Here is an 8,446-nt window from a genome sequence, read left to right as displayed (position 1 = left end):
ACATCGGGATGGGATGTTTTATGTTGTTGAATAATTTACATGTGAATGTTACATGTTTTACATGATTGAGGAGATCTCTATCCGCTGCGTTTTATGCAAATGTTTATGTTTTGAATTAATAAAAGAGCATGACCGTTATATGGTTGAATGGTGTGAATATTATGTGTGACACCCTTGAATGGCATAATTACTCTGAATTGTTATATGTTTATTATTTTTAATTAAATATTTGGGGTATTTTAGAAGGGTGTTACATCTAGCACATAAGGTGCGGATATGATGAAATAGAAAGGAGGCGGCGTTTACCTGAGTATCTGGTTCGAAGACGCACTGGAGGAAGAATAGCTCCTTTGAGTTGACCTTGCTGTTGTTTGGTCTTCCGAAAACTGTGTTTTGCAAGATGCGGATAAAGTACCGGATAGTGGGGTTATGTATATGGGAGAGAAGGAGCTCTTCCCAGTTGTAGGTATCTATACCGGAAATTTTCTTAAAAAGGCCGAAAACGCCAACTGTGTTCCAGTTTGAGTTTGGAGGGATTCTGGGGTGTAGCAGACCTTCTATAGGGAATTGTAGCATGGTACTCAATTGGTTTTGGGTTAAGGAGTACTCGGTGTTAAACATACGGAAGGTTGCGGTACCGGTTAAAAATTCGTCTTCACCGGCGAGAGTGGTGTAGTCGTATGAACTTAAGAATTCTAAGGTTAGGGATGGGTAGGTGGGTTGATTATGAGTGCAAAGGAAGGTTAAGTTGGCTTGACGGAGCATCTATTCGATACCTTGGAGTAATCCTAATTGTTGTAAACAAGTTAAATCGGGGTACCTGGTGGAAACGACGCCTCGCTGTTGGAAACGCTCGAATTGCTCCCTTTGATAATTTTCATCTTCGGATCGGAAGATGATATTTCCAAAATTCTGATTTCCCGCCATTGTGATGAATGAATTTTGAAAGGGGTGATTTGGAAAGAAAAGAAATGTATTTGATAGGAGAGAATGGTTTGTGGTGAATGAAGGAAGGTTTGGTGGGTATTTATAGGAGAAGAATTTGGAAGTTGGAAAGAAGAAGTGGTTGAAAAGTAATTAAGTGTGGTTGAATGGAAATTAATGGGGAAGGTAAAAAATAAAAAAGGTGTAACGTTCGTCTCCAACGGCTCCTTAACGTTCACTAGTCTGAAGGGTGTTACGCTCGTCACAGGGGTGTGACGTTCGTAACAGGCACTTGGTGTGCCGTCCGTTATGGATTTGTGTGACGCTCGTCACACATTCCATTTTGGCAAGGCTTCAGTAGCGTTTCACAGAATCAATTTGGTAAAGGGTTTTATTTTTGTTATTTATTTTGTTTTGTTTTGCTTATGATTGGTTTATTTTGCAATTTAATTTATCGTGCACGCTTAATCTGCTTTGTATAATAATAAGTCATAGGTAGCAACATTAGAGCATAATAGCTATTGCATAATAAAATTAAATAAACAGCTTCAATAAAATGATCATAATGTAATACAGGAAAGGAAAACAATGAAATGAAAGAGAAATAAATGTGAACATGAATTCAAATAACATTAATGAATAATCTAACTTAAAACTAAATAACTTAGAAAAATAACTAAATTCTATCCCTCTGTACGATCTCTGGCCGGAGGAGCAAAAGAGTTAACACGATGTAGCAACTCGTGAAACTGATCTGTCATACTGCTCATGTATCCTAGAACTTCGTGTCTCATGTTAGTAAATTCTCCTCTGAGGGCGTCTTGTTCTGACATCAAAGCTTCAATGGCGGTGTTATAATCAGTTCCGGGCATATGATGCCGGAGGTCGGATATGGCTGATTCTTCGGTCTGAACAGGCTGAGGAGGAGGGTCAATATCATAATAGTCGGATGGTGTCTGAGGGTCGGATTCAGCATGAGGGATCTGGTCATCATAAGTCTCATAGTCATCACAAATCTCATAGTCCTGGATGGATTCAGTGGATCTAGCAGGAGTGGGAGTTTCGTTCAGGTTATAGAGCCAGTTACTGCGGTTATGAATGCTAGTCCTAGGATCGGGCATGGTGAATAGGCAAAGAACCTGGTTATCAATAATAAGCTCAAACTCGTCAGACCCTAGGTTTGCTATAAACATAGTGTTGAAGAGGAAGGGTATACTCATAGTAGTAATGCCACAAAAAGGGCTTAGGTCAAGCATAGGCTGACGTAATCCAATAGCATTACCTATCATAGTTATCAAACCGCCTATTCTAATGGGTGCTCGCTCATCCTGGATAAGGTGGTCCAAATTAGCTAACATAAAAGTGGCACCGTTTACTGGACGGTTCTGGGAAGCACAAAATATGATGAAGAGTTCATCACGTGAAACTGAAGTACTATTTGGCTTCTTCCCAAATAAAGTGTGGGTCAGGATCTTATGGAAATAGCGAAAGGCCGGGTTATGTATGTTTCCAGAGAGAAACTCATGTTCTTCGGGCTCATCATTTCCAGTCAGCTTACCCCAAAAGTGTTCAAGTTCTCTATGTTCAAAAAGTTCTTCCTGGCTTACTGTGAATGTGTCAAAGGAGGTAGGAAAACCCAAAAGATTGGTAAAGTCTCTAATATTAAATTGGTACTCCATATTGAACATTCTGAACTGGATAAAGCCTCTGCTAATTCCTTTTCCATGGCTAGGTAGATAGATTAATGAGCTAAGGAATTCTAGTGTGAGTCTCCGGTAGGTGGTGAAATGTCTCATGATAGGGGATGTCTCCCATCCTATCAGGTTCAGCAAATACAGGACACTTTGTCTAAGTCCAAGGGCAGTCATAGCCCAATCATCAGCATATAAACTAGGTAGCATCTCTCTAGTGGCTAGTTCTTCAAACTATTGTTTCTGAGCCATTCCTCTGAATTTGATACTCATACGATCAAAATGTCCCATCTGGTTAGTGTCAGCTAGAGAAAAGAAAACATGGGTTTTAGTCAGGATTTGGCCAAATGCCGAAAGGAGAAAAAATTATTATTATTATATTTTTTTTTCTTTTGAATTAAAATAAATCAGGAATTAATACTAAACAGAAATTAAAAGAATAATTGAGGAAACAAAAATAGGAAAATGATAATAATAGAATAAGAAAATAATTGTGGGTTGTCTCCCACTAAGCGCTTTGTTTAAATGTCGCAAGCTCGACAAAGAAACTGTTAAGTATAATCTATAGGTCCTGGGGGCATTTCGTCTAAGTGTAGGATTTGCGAATCTCCATTGGTTTCCGCATAATGATAGTGTTTTAGACGTTGCCCGTTTACGGTAAACGGTTCTGTGGATTTGCCTTTAATTTCTATTGCTCCACTGGGGAAGATGTTAGTGATATGAAAAGGTCCTGACCATCTGGATCGTAGTTTTCCTGGGAATAACTTTAGTCTAGAGTTAAATAAAAGGACCGCGTCGCCTTGCTTGAAGATTTTCCTTGATATACGCTTGTCATGCCATTGTTTTGTTCTTTCTTTATAGATTCTGGCATTTTCATAGGCGTCTCTTATGAGTTCTTCTAATTCGTTTATGTCAAGGATTCTCTTTTCACCGGCGGCTTTATAGTTTAGATTCAGATTTCTAATAGCCCAATAGGCTTTATGTTCTAATTCTACCGGGAGGTGACAGGATTTTCCATAAATGAGCTTAAATGGGGTCGTCCCTATGGGGGTTTTATAAGCAGTTCGGTATGCCCACAAAGCTTCTGGTAATTTCAATGACCAATCTTTCCTTGAAGTGGCGACCGTTTTTTCTAGTATTTGCTTGATTTCTCTGTTAGATACTTCCACTTGTCTACTGGTCTGAGGGTGGTAAGGTGTCGTTATCCTATGTCTCACTCCATATTTAAATAATAATTTTTCGAGTACCTTGGATATAAAGTGCGATCCACCATCACTGACTACTATTCTTGGGATGCCAAATCTCGGAAATATTATATTCTTAAAGAGTCTAGTTACTACTCGGGTGTCGTTTGTTGGGGAGGCTACGGCTTCGATCCATTTTGATACATAGTCAACTGCCACGAGTATGTATTTGTTACCGAAAGAGGATGGAAAAGGTCCCATGAAGTCTATTCCCCACACGTCGAAGATCTCTACTTCCAAAATACCTTTTTGTGGCATCTCGTCACGTCTAGATATGTTTCCCGTGCGTTGACATCTGTCACATTCCTTAATAGCCGCATGTACGTCCTTCCATATAGTTGGCCAATAAAAGCCGGCTTGTAGGATTTTAGAGCAGGTCTTGGATGTACTTGTGTGTCCACCATAAGGAGCGGAGTGGCAGTGTTGGATTATATTTTCTACCTCTTCTTCGGGTATACATCGACGGAAAATACCATCGGGGCCTCTTTTGAAAAGTAAGGGATCATCCCAGTAATAGTGTTTTATGTCGTAGAAGAATCGTTTCTTCTGCTGGTAAGATAAAGTAGGTGGAACTATTCCGGCAGCTAAATAATTGACTAGATCAGCGTACCATGGTGTGGCAGATATAGCTAAGGTGGTTTCTACTTGCAGGTCGGAGTTGTTCTCTTCCAAAGTAGCTATAAGTTTGTCATACGAGAAATCATCATTAATTGATGTTCTTTCCGGTTCAAGGTTCTCAAGTCTAGAGAGGTGGTCTGCTACTACGTTTTCAGTTCCTTTCTTGTCCTTGATTTCTAAGTCGAATTCTTGTAGCAACAAGATCCATCTTAGGAGTCTAGGTTTAGCATCCTTTTTTGTTAAAAGGTACTTGATAGCAGCGTGATCAGTGTAAACTATTATTTTAGCTCCAACCAAGTAAGAACGAAATTTATCTAGCGCAAATACCACTGCTAGGAGTTCTTTCTCGGTAGTGGCGTAATTCATTTGCGCTTCATCCAGGGTTCTGCTTGCGTAATATATAACGTGAAGCTTTTTATCCTTTCGTTGTCCTAAAACAGCACCTACAGCATAATCGCTGGCATCGCACATTATTTCGAATGGTTCATTCCAGTCTGGTGTCTGCATTATGGGTGCGGAGATCAATGCTTGCTTAAGCGTTTGAAATGCTTTTAAACAATTATCGTCGAATATGAATTCGGCATCTTTCATCAACAGTCCGGTTAAAGGTTTAGTTATCTTAGAGAAGTCTTTGATGAATCGTCGGTAAAAACCGGCGTGTCCTAAAAAGCTTCGTACTTCTCTCACGGTTCTTGGGGGTTGAAGATTTTCGATTACCTCTATTTTGGCTTTGTCTACTTCAATTCCTCTGTTCGAGATGATGTGTCCTAAAACAATTCCTTCTTGTACCATAAAGTGGCACTTTTCCCAATTAAGTACTAAGTTTACTTTTACACATCGCTCAAGAACTCTTTCCAGGTTTTCAAGGCATTCTTCGAAACTTTGTCCGTATACAGAAAAGTCATCCATAAATACTTCCATGATGTTTTCGAGAAAGTCGGCGAAAATTGCCATCATGCATCTTTGAAAGGTTGCAGGGGCATTACACAGACCAAACGGCATTCGTCTATAAGCGAAGGTACCAAAAGGGCACGTGAACGTTGTCTTTTCTTGGTCATCAGGGTGAATTGGTATTTGAAAGAAGCCTGAATAACCGTCTAGATAACAGAAATGTGAATGTTTTGCTAATCGTTCTAACATTTGGTCAATGAATGGTAAAGGGAAATGATCTTTTCGGGTTGCTTTGTTTAGTTTCCTATAATCAATGCACATTCTCCATCCTGATTCGATTCGTTTAGTTATAGTTTCCCCTTTTTCGTTTTCAATAACGGTTATGCCTCCTTTCTTTGGTACAACGTGCACAGGACTAACCCATTTGCTATTAGATATAGGATATATAATACCTGCTTCCAATAACTTGGTTATTTCCTTCTTTACTACCTCACTCAGGATCGGATTTAGTCTTCTCTGGTGTTCCCTAGAGGTTTTACAGTCTTCTTCTAACATGATGCGGTGCATACAAATAGAAGGACTTATTCCTTTAAGATCGGTGATGTGGTACCCTAGTGCGGTTGGATACTTCCTTAAGATATGTAGGAGTTTTTCTGTTTCGAGTCTTCCTAGGTCTGCATTAACTATCACAGGTCATTCAAGTTCTAAGTCTAGGAATTCATATCTCAGATTTTTGGGAAGTGTTTTCAGGTCAGGGGTTGGTTTGTTAAGACATTGCGTAGGATCCGGTGTTATTGCCAAACATTGGTTAGATCTGTCTTCTACAAGGCAATCAGATGATTTGTCTTCTTCTAGCTCTGCTTCTTTTATGCATTCATCGATGATATCCATGAAGTAACATGTATCTTCTATTGCAGGTGCTTTCAAGAATTGGGAAAGAATGAATTCAATTTTCTCTTCACCTACTTCGAAGGTGAGTCGTCCTCGTTTTACGTCTATGATTGCACCGGCAGTTGCTAAGAATGGTCTTCCCAGTATAATGGGTGTAATATCATCTTCTCTAATGTCCATAATTGTAAAATCAGTGGGAATGTAGAATTGACCTATGCGTACGGGAACGTTTTCAAGGATTCCTACAGGATATTTGATGGAACGATCTGCTAGTTGCACAGACATTTTGGTTGGTCTTAATTCTCCCATTTCCAGTTTCTTACATATGGATAGAGGCATAACGCTAATTCCGGCTCCTAAATCGCATAAGGCTTTGTCGATGACAAATTTTCCTATGTGACAGGGTATAGAGAAACTACCTGGATCCTTGAGTTTAGGGGGCATGTTTTGGATTATAGCGCTACATTCGGCAGGGAGTGTAACGGTTTCGCTATCCTCAAGTTTCCTCTTATTAGAAAGGATTTCTTTTAAGAATTTAGCATATGAGGGCATCTGCGTAATAGCTTCGGTGAACGGAATTGTAACGTTTAATTGTTTAAGGAGATCAACAAATTTTCTAAATTGGCCCGCATCTTTGGTTTTAACAAGCCTTTGAGGGTAAGGTATAGGTGGTTTGTAAGGTGGTGGAGGTACATAAGGTTCCTTCTTTTCTAGGGTTTCCTTATTACTCTCTTCCTTTTCCTTAGGTTCACTTTCCTCAGTTGATTTCTTAAGGTTTTGGTTTTCTATCCTTGGATCAGACGGTCCTTCCACTTCCGTTCCACTTCTTAATATAATTGCATGAGCGTGGCTTCTCGGGTTAGGTTGGGGCTGTCCAGGGAATGTACCAGTTGGGGCAGCAGTAGGTGCTTGTTGTTGGGCTACTTGTGATATTTGTGTTTCCAGCATTTTGTTATGGGTAGCCAAGGCATCTACTTTGCTTGCTAGTTGTTTAAGTTGTTCGCCAGTGTGTACATTCTGGTTTAGGAAATCTTTATTGGTTTGTTGTTGGGAAGCTATAAAGTTTTCCATCATGATTTCCAAGTTGGATTTCCTAGGGGCGTTATTGTTAGGCATGGATGGGTTCGGTTTCTGATATCCCGGAGGTATAGCTGGGGCTTGATTTGGAGACTGTCCAGGTGCGTACAAAGCGTTATTGCTCTTATATGAAAAGTTTGGATGGTTCTTCCAATTTGAGTTATAGGTGTTCGAATAGGGGCTTCCTTGAGCATAGTTTACTTGCTCTGCTTGGATTCCTGTCAAGAGTTGACAGTCCGTAGGAGTGTGGCCTTGGATTCCACAGACCTCGCAATTCTGAGTTATAGCAACCACGGCGGCTGGAGGTGATACGTTTAAACTTTCAATTTTCTGGACCAAAGCATCCACTTTTGCGTTAACGTGATCAAGGTTACTTATCTCGTACATGCCAGTTTTCGTTTGAGGTTTTTCCACCGTTGTTCGTTTGGTTCCCCACTGATAGTGGTTTTGGGCCATGCTCTCGATAAGCTGGTAAGCATCAGCATAAGGTTTGTTCATTAATGCACCACCTGCAGCGGCGTCTATTGTTAACCTTGTGTTGTATAAGAGACCATTATAAAATGTGTGAATTACTAACCAGTCTTCCAAACCGTGGTGTGGGCAAAGTCTCATCATGTCTTTATATCTTTCCCATGCTTCGAAAAGAGACTCGTTGTCTTTCTGTTTAAATCCGTTTATCTGGGCTCTTAACATAGCTGTTTTGCTTGGCGGAAAGTATCGGGCAAGAAAAACTTTCTTCAACTCGTTCCATGTGGTGACTGAGTTGGAAGGGAGAGATTGAAGCCATCTTCTAGCGCTATCTCTTAATGAGAAAGGAAAAAGACGAAGTCGAATTGCCTGTGAAGTGACACCATTAGCTTTAACAGTATCAGCGTATTGGACAAATACGGATAAATGAAGGTTTGGATCCTCGGTAGGATTTCCAGAGAATTGGTTCTGTTGCACCGCCTGCAACAGCGAAGGTTTAAGTTCGAAGTTGTTTGCTTCGATTGCGGGCGGAGCAATACTTGAATGCGGCTCATCTTGCGATGGAGCGGCGTAATCTCTAAGAGCACGAGCTGGTTCTGCCATCTCGGTTATCGAAGGAAAAAGGTTTTTGAAATCAGGAAG

General features: G+C 40.3%; 1 pseudogene; it reads left to right on the top strand.

The window, feature by feature from the left end:
- Nucleotides 1-7,922: 7,922 nt before the first annotated feature.
- Nucleotides 7,923-8,022, top strand: LOC127109449 (uncharacterized; annotated as a pseudogene).
- Nucleotides 8,023-8,446: the final 424 nt, after the last annotated feature.

The sequence above is a fragment of the Lathyrus oleraceus genome, chromosome 7 (assembly GCF_024323335.1).
Source record: "Lathyrus oleraceus cultivar Zhongwan6 chromosome 7, CAAS_Psat_ZW6_1.0, whole genome shotgun sequence".
NCBI classification, from domain to species: domain Eukaryota; kingdom Viridiplantae; phylum Streptophyta; class Magnoliopsida; order Fabales; family Fabaceae; genus Lathyrus; species Lathyrus oleraceus.
This window is presented reverse-complemented; position numbering and strand designations above follow the sequence as displayed.